The 13,268-nt window shown below is 47.1% G+C and overlaps 1 protein-coding gene across 5 annotated transcripts in view; it reads right to left on the reverse strand.

Annotated features, from left to right (window-relative positions):
• Nucleotides 1–13,268, reverse strand: part of PLRG1 (pleiotropic regulator 1) — a 204,895-nt gene that overhangs the window by 176,120 nt on the left and 15,507 nt on the right. The gene's annotated exons all lie outside the window — the stretch shown is intronic.

The raw sequence follows: 13,268 nt of genomic DNA on the forward strand, positions 1-13,268 counted from the left end.
TCCAAAAGGGGTGTGTTAATTAAACCAAACACCCAATTTTAACTCTTGCACTTCATTGAGGTTTTCTTTGGATTCATGCAAAGTTTCAAGCTGCAAGGTTTTATAGTTTTGAAGATAATTAATGGCCATATTTAATGATATCCTTCATCAGGTGCATCCTTGGACACCCTCGGAGTCCTATCTCATCATCGACGGGGGTCCTAATTCGCCAGTTGGCTCGGCCTCTTCAAGCATGCCTCGATTTGGAAAAACAATCTACTCTCACGAGCTAATTGAAGTATATTATCGAAATATTATGTCGGATTTGAGAATTGGATCTGGTGAACAAAATAACTGTCGATATCTAGAGTGAAATCCAAAATTTTAACAAATTAGCGATTTTTATAACGGTGTATTTATTTAAGCAAAGCATTAAACTGAACTTTTTCAACTGTGCAGTGAGAGAAAAAAAAGATATGGTTAACAAAGTTGAAAGTCAGGGCTTGAAGAAGATAAAAAGGCAAAAATAAATGTAAATAAAGTGATTGGTAAAGAAAGACCCCTGGTCTTGGAAGAGATATATGAAAGGCCGAGTACTAAAGAATGACAAAAAAAGAAATCTTCAGAATAGCAGCCATGAGAGATATATCAACAAGAGATGTGGGAAATGTCCCAACAAATAAAAATGCAGATGGTGTAACTCGAGTAAAAGAGGATGAGATCAATGTGAGTTGGGGTCAAGTCAGGTCAGGTATGGAAGCATGAGCCGGAGCAGTGCGTCACTGCGTTTACTTTCCGCTAGTACTCCAGGGGCTTCTGTCTGGCCATCCCCATCTCCTTGAGATGCTGATCAACCTGCTGCAACCACGAGGCACATATATGGTCAGCCCATTGGCTTCCTCCACACACGAGGCTCCCTCACTGAGAGAATTTGGTGAGCAGGATCAGCGTGAGGAAAACGAGCACATGTCCATACAGCGGCAGCTGATGCTCACAGACTATGCAGGTAACAAATCTCATTTGAGTCTCTCTCAGCAACCAATCGTTTGACACAAAGTCTGACCAGCGATAGCCAAAGATTCCCCGAAGAGACCTGGTGCCAAAGGAATTAAGTCTAAGTCTCAGATCCCTGGTCAAAATCCAAGTGTCACATCCATAGAGCAAGACTGGAAGCACCAAGGACCTGAAGACTTGGACTTTCGTCCTCCCGCACAGGTAGCGGCAGCGCCACACCCCATGATCCAATTTGAATCCATGACTCCCCAGGCCTGACCCAGAAGTCTGTTGACCTCTGGCTCATAGCCAACAGAGACATGAATATTACTGCCAATGTAAGTGAATCTTTCCGTGACCTCAACATCCTCACCACAAAAAAGGTACAGACAGGAGAGCAGCATCCAAGATGTCATTGAAAACCTGGATCTTAGTTTTGACCCAGGAAACCAGTAATCCCAGCGGATCAGACTCCTCATTCAGCACCTCGAGGGCCCCAAAAAGGATATCTAAAGTCTCCGCAAAGATGACTGCATGATCTGCGAAATCAAGGTCAGATATCTTGACATTCCCAAATGATGCAGTGCAGCTTGATCTCTCTGACATCCTCTCCAGAATCCAGTCCAAACAAGTGCTGAAAAGTGTGTGGGCCAGTACACACTGCTGACAAACTCCAGTAACAACTGCAAAAAGTCAGGGATGGTATCACCACATCTCACAGCACTCTCAGTACCAGAGTATTGTTCAGACATCAGACTGATCAGTTTTGGTGGCACCCCACAAACACCAAGAATCCTCCAGAGGACATCCCAATTTACTGAATCAAACGCTTAACAGAGACAAACATAGGTTACAAGCAGCCCCTGCCGAAACTCTCGTCTGCGTTTGGTGAGGACCCGAAGAGCAAGGATACGGTCAATTGTTGACTTCTTTGGTGTAAAGCCTGACTGCTCTGGACGCTGGTGCTCAAGCAGATGGTGGCGAACCCTATCGAGAATTATCCGAGCAAAGATCTTGCCAGCACTGAGAGCAGCGTCACACCTCGGTAGTTGATGCAGTCTTGGCGATCACCCTTCCCTTTCCAGAGAGGGTCAACAAGGCCCCTCTTCCAGTCATTTGGGATGATACCTGTGTTCCAGGCAGAGCACAGAACTGCATGCAATGACACGAGTGCAGCATTTCCACCAGCCTTGAGAAGTTCAGCATGGAGCCACAGATCCCAGGAGTTTTACCCCATTTCAACCGGTTCACTGCAGCCTGTGTTTCCACAAGCAAATGTGGACCACAGTTGATTGGAGGGTCAGCAATAGGGATTGTAACACCCCTGACATCCAACTCGACAGCTGGTGGATCAACCTGGTCCAGCCGCTCAAAGTAACTGGCCTTGTAGGCCTTCACTTTGGACTCCTCTGGCAAGAGCTCACCACCCTCTGCTCTAACTGCAGTATACTGAGGGACGGGCTTGGAGCAACGCAATGCACGAATTCCCCTGTAAGCAGGACGAGAATCACTTGAACGCAGGTGATGCTCTACACCCACACAGATTCCTTGCACATAGGCCTCCTTGTCCACCCTTAGTGCACGTACAGTTTTACGCCTCAACTCCCTGAACAGCTCAGCTCTGTCTTTTCAGCCTGGCCCTGCAACTGGTCAATGGTATCCACTGTCCTTTGAGAGACAAAATTCTTCTTCGCCCTACGGTGAGCCCCAAGACATCCACCGGCAACATCAAGGACGGTGGTCTTCAAGGCACTCCACAACTCTTCAGGATCCCCCAAAGCTCCACTCAGCCTGTTCGCAAACTTCTCAGCTGCCCTCTCATCCTTGAGCTTGCCAACATCCAGCCTTGGCTGGGATGGTACCATTCTCCTGGATTTAAGCTGCAACTTCAAATTGGTACAACAAGCCTGTAGTCAGTCTTGAGGAACTAAGCACTCCGTTTTTTATGCTTTTGGAATGTTTTGCGGAATGAAGGGTTTTACGGCGGCCGGAGTACAAATTCTGTCACCAACCTCGTCATCAAAAGTAACCCAACTGCAGGAAGACGTCTGCAGACACAGTTGGGCACTAGATGGGGATGGTCGTTGGCTCACAAGGAACAACTCCACCCTTTGACAGGTTTTGTTCTTCATCCTGTCGGGTGTCCAATGTCCATACCATTCACCCTCCTCACCAAGAAACTTGGTGGGGGAGACGGTTTCGTCACCGACAACCTGACCATGGAACAGGTTATTACAGGCTTACATGGTATCTGTAGCAAGTCACAGATCTAATCTGATCTGACCTGAGTTGGGGGAAATACTTTAACTAGCTTATGAACAAAGAAAACCCAAGAAAATAGACAGAAGAGCAAATCAAGGACAAATTTCCACTCTCAGAAGCCCAGACCTCATTCCACAAACCTGGTGGCACCTTGTTACGTCTGTCTCTAGTGTATACTCCCCTTCCATCCCTCCCCTCTCTTCAAATGGTACCACAGCGGAATCCGCTCATGAGAAGGCCGAATTCCACAATTCTTTGTTTGCTACAAAACCTTGTTTCCCCAACCCTTCACTCTCAGTACCCCTCCTTCCCAGTTTCATCCAACTGCTCCTGGACTCCACCCTGAGAAGGTGGAGAATTTTATGGCAACCCTAACCTCTTTGCTAATGACTAGAACCTCTGCGATGATATCCCTCATTCTTCAGAGACAGGCAGCAGCCTCTTCCCTCTCTTCGGAACTTGACAAGATCACAAGCTGGTCAAACACTTGGAATATGTCTTTCAATCCCGATAAATCTCGCACGCTTACTTTCTGAAAAGACTGGCTGGCAAACCCTCCCATCTACATTTTTAACAAACCTCTTGAAAAAAAGTCAGTCACTCAAACTCCTGGCTCTCACCATGAGCAATGATCTAAAGTTGGCCTCCAGAGCCAGTCGCCAATGAGGCATCCTCTATCATGCAAAGTCCTTCCTTGGCACACCTGAATTCCTCTCCACCTACAAGGTCTTCATCAACAGCTTGATGTAATACTGCTCTCCCTTCTGGGCTGGCTTCCCTGCCTCATACCGAGCTTAGCTTGACGCCCTGGAAACCAACGCCTTCAAGATCATTAAGAATCTCCCATAATAAAGCTAAGCCTATGGGCCGATCACTTTGGCATCATCGACAGCGGTAGTTTCTCTGTCTTCTTCTACCTCCTTTCTGGTCCTGTAACCTCTGCCCTCTGTGCTTTGTCACTCCCAGGTATCTGCAAAGCATGCAGTCCACCAGCAACCCTCTTCTAATGAAACTCCCAAAATCCAGAATCACTGCTTACCTCCACCAATTTGTTCCTTTTTTCCCCCACCAGTGGAAACAACTTCCACATTCTCTTCAATTTCATTCTTCCCTCCATGTCTTCAATACCACTGTTCTCTACCATCTCAGATAAACCCCCATCCAAAACCATGACCATTTCTACACCCATTCAGACACCTACCTTGAAGCAAAAAGGGGCAGGGTACTTGTGTGATGAAAACGGGCACATTTTCACAAAAGGGGCACAAATTTGACAAACAACAAATGGCATTTTCACGTATTTGTTTCCACCATGTTCATCAGCATGACCTTGAACCATGACCATCAGCATGCCCATGACACATGATGTGACTCATGGAGACGGACGTTTTGTCCAAAAAAAAACATTTTTTTTGTTTAAACAGACGGGTCAGTGGTGATGCTAAACAGAAAAAAAAATAAACCAGCTAATATATCTTACCCATCTCTCACATAGCTGATGTATCAACAAACAGGCTTTAAAGACATGTTTGTGGCGATATTGTTGCGGGCCCGGGTATCGGCGACAAGCACGACCACCAGATGGAGCAGTAGAGTCGGCTCCACCGATCACCCGGAATGTATAGGTCGTCACCCCGGATAACTCCAGAGCCGACGGGTCCCTTATCGGACCGAAGTTCGCCAATAGATCGACCACGTGGGGTAGGGTCGATTGCCAATTTCAATTTAGCTAAATACCCACGTGGTCCAAACTACTGGGGAAATTCACCCTCGACGATGCTCGTATGGAACGAGTCGCTAGCGTACTCAAACCGTGTGTGACCCGAGCGGATGGTCACCGAGCTTTCGTCGGTCCAAAGGTCCCTTTTACAGCGGCAACAGCCTGGCTAATTCTCCAACACGCACCGTGTTAAACCAATAAAAGAAACACAAAAACGAACTGATACATTTAACACATGGGTTTATTTAAAATAGGTGGGGAAGGAGGGGAGCACGTAAGAAGCAGAGTTATCACGACTAATAGAAATGAACTGCAAATAATGTACAAGGCACTTAACAGTTGCTACTTAAAGACGGGCCCACACACAGACACACACAGAAGTGGACCCCAATGGTCTTTATTGAAGTCTTCCAGCTCAAGGAAAGGCCCTGGCGTTTCTTATATGGCATTTCTCCTGCGGGATGGGGTGTCATGGGGAGGATCACCGTCGGAGACATCTCGCCTCCCATTGGTCCAGGGTTCATGAGAAAGTCGATGTCTGTGGTATCTCACGCCTCCCATTGGTCGAGGGTTCGTGAGAAAGTCGATGTCTGTGGTGTCTCACGCCTCCCATTGGTCGAGGGGAACATTCCATCTCTCTGGGGCGGAGTCGGAGCTCTGGTGGCCGAGGAAACCCGCCCATGTACGTGTTTAATGGTGCCGATGGATGATGGTGGGACGAGAAACGAAGGAGGATGTCATTGTTGTCTTAATTGATGGAACAAAAGGTCTGACTATAAAGTAATTCACAGCGCACGTACAATTATTCACCCATTAAACAAAGGACGGGATCCTAACTGAAAACACATACTTACCGATATAACTGATCTAAAGGACCTGTATGTTCAGTGCGATAGGTTTCCAAATCCGCAACAATATTTATTTCTGATGAGTCTCCAAAGCTGAACCTGACCCTGACATCAACAAAATAGAATTGGCGGATTGGCACCGTCAAAGACAGTGGTTCCCAACCTTTTCCTGATCGAGTACCACTTGGAGGTCCCATACCGTCGCCGTGTACCACCTGGTTCCAGAAAAACTCAATTTGATAAGATATCAATTTATTCACAAGTAGAACACAAATGAACTAACTGTCAACAAAGAACAAAATTTAATGTGAGGGCTGCATCTGTTTCTTCACCACCAGCTGGTCGATGCGGGGCATAACTTTGCTCACAGCACATCGGAAATCATGCCCGGGTACAGCAAGACGGTTCTGGTTCTTTGACTTTTTTTTTTTTTCTTTTTTTTTGTATACCTTGGTCGATGCTCGTATGAGAGCAAACACACAACTCACAGCAAGGAGGCATGAGACAAGAGGGGCGGGAGTGGAAGGGACAAAACAGTGGGGAACAGACACATTAGGTGAACTGTGGAAGGGAGAGGGATGGGGATGGGACGGGGAACATGGCGAAGAGAAGATGGACATTTCAGGGACTTTCAGGAAGGAAAGCAGGAGAAATGAAGGAAGTGGGCTTGGGTGGATTATCGGGGGTAGAAAAGATCGAGGATTTGGATGGGGGAAGATAAGAGGTGGTGGTGAACAGCTGTTTTGAAAGCCTGGAGGGAAGAATGGGAAAGAATAGAGTGAGGAAGTTTATTCCAAAGGCGGGAAAAAAAAGAGGAATGAAAGAGTGAAGATGAGCAGTGATTCGTGATTTTGGTAGATTTACCAGAAGGGGGTTGTTGGCGGACCTTGAGCGCCCTGTGGAAATGTGGTGGGGACAAATCGCAGAGAGAGCAGGGGGGGGGGGCAAGGCTGGAAAGGAGTCGGTAGAAGACAGAAAGACCACCGACCAACCTGCGGTGATTGAGTGAGAGGCCCAAAGACTCAGCTTCATTGCGGGAGATGCCGATGATCTTAAATGCCCTGGTTTCGACAGCGTTAAGCCGAGAAAGGTGGGAGGCAGGAGCACCAGCCCAGAGGGGAGAGCAGTACTCCATCAGGCTACGGACAAAAGCTTTGTAAGTGGTCAGGAGCTCAAGAGGGCCGAGGAAGGACTTAGCACGACGGAGGATTCCCAGTCGGCGACTGGCTTTTGAGGCGAGGTTGGAAATGTGACTTTCCCAGGAAAGGTCATGGCAGATAGTGAGACCTAGAAGCTTGAAAGAAAAGACTTCTTCCAGAGGATTGTTGAGAAAGTGGATGGGGGGTTTTGTAAACGGTCCTTTCGAAGAGACATAGTGAGAGTGTGAGATTTGTCTGGATTGAAAGACATGTTCCACGTGTTGGACCAGTTTGTGATTTTATTCAGATCTGCAGTGAGCGAAGAAGCTGCTGCTTGCCGGTCTGAGGGATGACAGATGGCACGGCAGAGGGTGGAGTCGTCGGCAAAGAGAAATAGAGGATTTTCCAGAGAGTCCGAGAGATCATTGATGAAAACCAGAAAAAGAACAGGGCCCAGAACGCTACCTTGAGGAACTCCAGCCTGCACAGGAAGAGGGGATGAAAGAACTCCATTTAGGGCCACACGTTGACTGCGACAGGAGAGGAAGTCTGCGAGCCATGAGTGGAGATGGCCTTGAATACCATGGGAAGAGAGTTTGGTGAGTAGGGCAGGGTGCCAGACTGTGTCAAAAGCACATGATATGTCCAGGGATACGGCTCGGATTTCCTGTCTGGCATTGAGGACCTCCATCCATTGATGGGAGAGCAGAAGCAGCATATCCAGGGTAGAGTGACCTGGTCTGAAACCAAATTGATGATTGGAAATCAAGCCATTGGAGAAGAGGAAGGATTTCATATCTGAAGCGATGATGGATTCCATCACCTTGCTGATGATTGGGAGAAGGCTGATTGGTCTGTAGTTATAGGGATCTGTTTTTGCACCTTTTTTATGCATGGCAGTGATGTTAGCAGATTTCCAAGCAGATGGCAGATGACCTTGGGCAAATGAGAGGGTGAATAGAACAGAGAGAGGGTGAGCAAGAGCAGAAGAGCAGGCTTTGAGGACACGTGGGCTGATGCCGTCTGGACCGGTTGCAGAATCTGACTCGAGGTTTGAAAGCAAGCTCTCCACCTTGTCAGGAGAAAAGGATACAGAGTCCAGGGACAGTTGGGTGCGACTGGGTAAAGTGGGTAGAGATAGTGATGGGTTTAGGACACAAGATTTAGCTACAAACACCGAGTTTAGACATTCAGCTTTATCACGTGTGGAATCAGCAGTGCGGCCATTTGAGGTAAGGGAGGGGATGGAGGGGGAACATACACCAGAAACAGATTTGATTAAACGTCACCAGGATTTTGAGGAGGGAGAGAGGTTTGAGAGTTCAGACTTGAGATGAGAAAGATGTTGTTTTCTGGCTCTCCTGAGGGTAGATACACACTTGTTCCGAGCTTTGTGGAAAGAACTGAGATTGCCCTCAGTTGGGTTTGCTTTCCATGAGGCAAAGGCAAGTTGTTTCAGGACAACTGCCTCGCCACAAGCTTCAGTAAACTAAGGGCGGGAGGAAGGGTAAGACAACTGAACACGAGAGGGGATAAATCTGTGCATGAGGGAGAGCAAGTTTCTTTGAAAGAATTCCCAGGATGAGTTGATGTTTGAGAAAGTAGTGATAGGAGACCAGTCTGTAAGTTTGATGGCTGCTCGGAGACCCTGCCAGTCGGCTTGAGTGAAATGCCAGACTCGACGGCGGTGAGGTGGTTCTCTGATAACAGCCAGAGAGATGTCCACTTTGACAAGGACGTGGTCAGAAGAACCAATTGGAGCGAAGGAAGAGCAGCAGATATTGTCAGGGAAATTTGTCAAAACCAGACCCAGAAGAGATGGAGTACCATTGGTTGAGATCCGGGTCGGGAAGTTGACCGATTGAGTCAGTCCCAATGAGTCGCAGAAAGCTTTTGCTGAGGTGCCATGGCACATAAGAGGAAGAGAGAGTTTGGATGAGAAGATAGAAGATGGTCCATGTTTTCAGATAGTGAGGTGTAGATGGAGTCATCACTGTAACGATTCATCACTGACTTGATTGTCATCATGGCTGAGAACCCCTGCTCGCACTCCCACGTAGAGGGGAAAATCAGTAGCTGGGGAACAGCGTGACGGGCTAGTGTCGGGTACGAGGAGGCCATGGTCACCAAGAAGTTCCGAGGAAAGCATTCCTTGTGCTTCGTCTTTTCTGTGTGTCAGGGTTCCCAGATGTATCAGGCCAAATCATTTTTTTTAAAGGTTGAGCCCGAAAGTGCTCGTGAGCCACCTGGAAGGCCCTCGCATACCACAGGTTGGGAACCACTGGTCTAAGATATGAAAACGAGGCTTCCGCTGTCAAACTTTTTACACGTGGAACATGTCTTTCAATCCGGACAAATCTCACACTCTCACTATGTCTCTCCGAAAGGACCATGTAGAAACCCCCTGATCCACTTTCTCAACAATCCTCTGGAAGAAGTCCTTTCTTTCAAGCTTCTGGGTCTCGCTATCTGCCATGACCTTTCCTGGGAAAGCCACAATTCAAACCTCGCCTCCAAAGCCAGTCGCCGACTGGGAATCCTCCGTCGTGCAAGGTCCTTCCTCGGCCCACCTGAGCTCTTGACCACTTACAAAGCTTTTGTCCACAGCCTGATGGAGTACTGCTCTCCCCTCTGGGCTGGTGCTCCATCCTCCCACCGAAGAAAGCAAGGCATTTCGGATCATTGGCATCTCCCGCAATGAGGCTGAGTCTTTGGGCCTCTCACTCAATCACCGCAGGTTGGTCGGTGGTCTTTCTGTCTTCTACCGTCTCCTCTCCAGCCTCGCCCCCCCCTGCTCTCTCTGTGATTTGTCCCCACCACATTTCCGCAGGGCGCTCAAGGTTCGCCAACAACCCCCTTCTGGTAAAACTACCAAAATCATGAATCACTGCTCACCTTCACTCTTTCATTCCTCTTTTTCCCCGCCTTTGGAATAAACTCCCTCACTCTATTCATTCCCATTCTTCCCTCCAGGCCTTCAAAACAGCTGTTCACCACCACCTCTTATCATCCCCCATCCAAATCCTCGATCTTGTCTACCCCCGATAATCCACCCAAGCCCACCTCCTTCAAATTCTCTGCTTTCCTTCCTGAAAGTCCCTGTAATGTCCATCTTCTATTCCCCATGTTCCCCGTCCCATCCCTCTCCCTTCGACAGATCTCCAAATGTCTCTGTTCCCCGCTATTTTGTCCTCCCCACTCCCTCCCCTCCCGTCTCATGCCCCCCTTGATGTGCGTTGTGTGTTCGCTCTCATATGAGCCTCGACAAGGTATACAAAAAAAAAAAAAACTTGCACTGAAAACATTTAATCTAAGCGACGATTCCCCTTTTAAGTTTCTTTCTGCAGTTTCTTCTGCTCTCTTTTTCATCTTTGTGATGAACGAATACAAGGAAATCCAACACAGGTGGAGGCCATTCAGCCCATTATTCGTGCGCTAATTTAACTGCCATGCCTGTGCCATACTAATTTATCTGCACAAGATCCAAGGAGGAAAATGCAAATATAAAAAATAATAATAATCAAGTTTATTTTTATTATTATTTTTTTTTTTTTTTTTACTTCATCCCCTCAGGAGAGGGGGCATGGGCTTGGTTAAAAACATCAACCACACAACACCCCTTGACAAGACCCCCACTAACAGCACTCCATACACATTACATGCACACAATCACCCATCAATGCTCAAACTGCCTTAAAGTCCTGTCAACATCCCGAAACCCCTCTATCTCCATAATTTCCAGGTACCGATCTAATTCAAATTTAAACTTATCCACTTTTTCTGCTGCCACTACCTTTCCAGGAAGACCATGCCGAGCATCAACGACTAGTCTGGCAGTGAAACAGCGATTTTCACCCTAACCCAGAATTCACGGATATAGTTTTTTTCTGTTGAATATGCATCTATAGGACCTATATAAAGATATTCAGGTGGGTGTGAAGTTCTCACCCTTGGGCAATTTGAAATATTCAACTTTTTAAAATGGCCGACAAGCGTATCATTATTTTTCAATATATGGACTTTCAGAACATGTAGTGTTACTTTTGCTGTCAATACTCATATATTAGGGCTTAAAAATCAAAGAATAATAATATGCATGATATTGATTAATTTTTGTTGGCAGCAATCTTGAATTTCAAAATGGGTGCCTTTAAAACAAACTTTACATGACATTTTTTTGTGTGTTCATAACTTCTAGCAGGCTAATGGAAAATGCTTTGTGGTAAACATATACCACACCAGTAGACTTTTGTATCTGTGCTGCTTTCCCTATGTGAGTTCATTTCCCCTTGTAAAGCCAGGAGGCGCAGAATAGGCTCACTGCATACTCTGCATGTGATATAAGAATCGTCATATATATATATATATATATATATATATATATATATATATATATATATATATATATATATATATATATATATATATATATATATTTTTTTTTTTTGTATACCTTGGTCGAGGCTCGTATGAGAGCTAACACAACTCACAGCAAGGAGGCATGAGACAAGAGGGGCAGGAGTTGAAGGGACAAAACAGTGGGGAACAGACACATTAGGTGAACTGTGGAAGGGAGAGGGATGGGGATGGGACGGGGAACATGGCGAAGAGAAGATGGACATTTCAGGGACTTTCAGGAAGGAAAGCAGGAGAAATGAAGGAAGTGGGCTTGGGTGGATTATCGGGGGTAGAAAAGATCGAGGATTTGGATGGGGGAAGATAAGAGGTGGTGGTGAACAGCTGTTTTGAAAGCCTGGAGGGAAGAATGGGAAAGAATAGAGTGAGGAAGTTTATTCCAAAGGCGGGAAAAAGAGGAATGAAAGAGTGAAGATGAGCAGTGATTCGTGATTTTGGTAGTTTTACCAGAAGGGGGTTGTTGGCGGACCTTGAGCGCCCTGTGGAAATGTGGTGGGGACAAATCGCAGAGAGAGCAGGGGGGGCAAGGCTGGAGAGGAGTCGGTAGAAGACAGAAAGACCACCGACCAACCTGCGGTGATTGAGTGAGAGGCCCAAAGACTCAGCTTCATTGCGGGAGATGCCGATGATCTTAAATGCCCTGGTTTCGACAGCGTGAAGCCGAGAAAGGTGGGAGGCAGGAGCACCAGCCCAGAGGGGAGAGCAGTACTCCTTCAGGCTACGGACAAAAGCTTTGTAAGTGGTCAGGAGCTCAAGAGGGCCGAGGAAGGACTTAGCACGACGGAGGATTCCCAGTCGGCGACTGGCTTTTGAGGCGAGGTTGGAAATGTGACTTTCCCAGGAAAGGTCATGGCAGATAGTGAGACCTAGAAGCTTGAAAGAAAAGACTTCTTCCAGAGGATTGTTGAGAAAGTGGATGGGGGGGTTTTGTAAACGGTCCTTTCGAAGAGACATTGTGAGAGTGTGAGATTTGTCTGGATTGAAAGACATGTTCCACGTGTTGGACCAGTTTGTGATTTTATCCAGATCTGCAGTGAGTGAAGAAGCTGCTGCTTGCCGGTCTGAGGGATGACAGATGGTACGGCAGAGGGTGGAGTCGTCGGCAAAGAGAAATAGAGGATTTTCCAGAGAGTCCGAGAGATCATTGATGAAAACCAGAAAAAGAACAGGGCCCAGAACGCTACCTTGAGGAACTCCAGCCTGCACAGGAAGAGGGGATGAAAGAACTCCATTTAGGGCCACACGTTGACTGCGACAGGAGAGGAAGTCTGCGAGCCATGAGTGGAGATGGCCTTGAATACCATGGGAAGAGAGTTTGGTGAGTAGGGCAGGGTGCCAGACTGTGTCAAAAGCACGTGATATGTCCAGGGATACGGCTCAGATTTCCTGTCTGGCATTGAGGACCTCCATCCATTGATGGGAGAGCAGAAGCAGCATATCCAGGGTAGAGTGACCTGGTCTGAAACCAAATTGATGATTGGAAATCAAGCCATTGGAGAAGAGGAAGGATTTCATATCTGAGGCGATGATGGATTCCATCACCTTGCTGATGATTGGGAGAAGGCTGATTGGTCTGTAGTTATAGGGATCTGTTTTTGCACCTTTTTATGCAGGGCAGTGATGTTAGCAGATTTCCAAGCAGATGGCAGATGACCTTGGGCAAATGAGAGGGTGAATAGAACAGAGAGAGGGTGAGCAAGAGCAGAAGAGCAGGCTTTGAGGACACGTGGGCTGATGCCGTCTGGACCGGTTGCAGAATCTGACTCGAGGTTTGAAAGCAAGCTCTCCACCTTGTCAGGAGAAAAGGATACAGAGTCCAGGGACAGTTGGGTGCGACTGGGTAAAGTGGGTAGAGATAGTGATGGGTTTGGGACACAAGATTTAGCTGCAAACACCGAGTTTAGACATTCA

This window comes from Eptatretus burgeri, chromosome 18 (genome assembly GCF_056783735.1).
Source record: "Eptatretus burgeri isolate ZD-2024b chromosome 18, Ebu_testis_v1, whole genome shotgun sequence".
Classification (NCBI taxonomy): domain Eukaryota; kingdom Metazoa; phylum Chordata; class Myxini; order Myxiniformes; family Myxinidae; genus Eptatretus; species Eptatretus burgeri.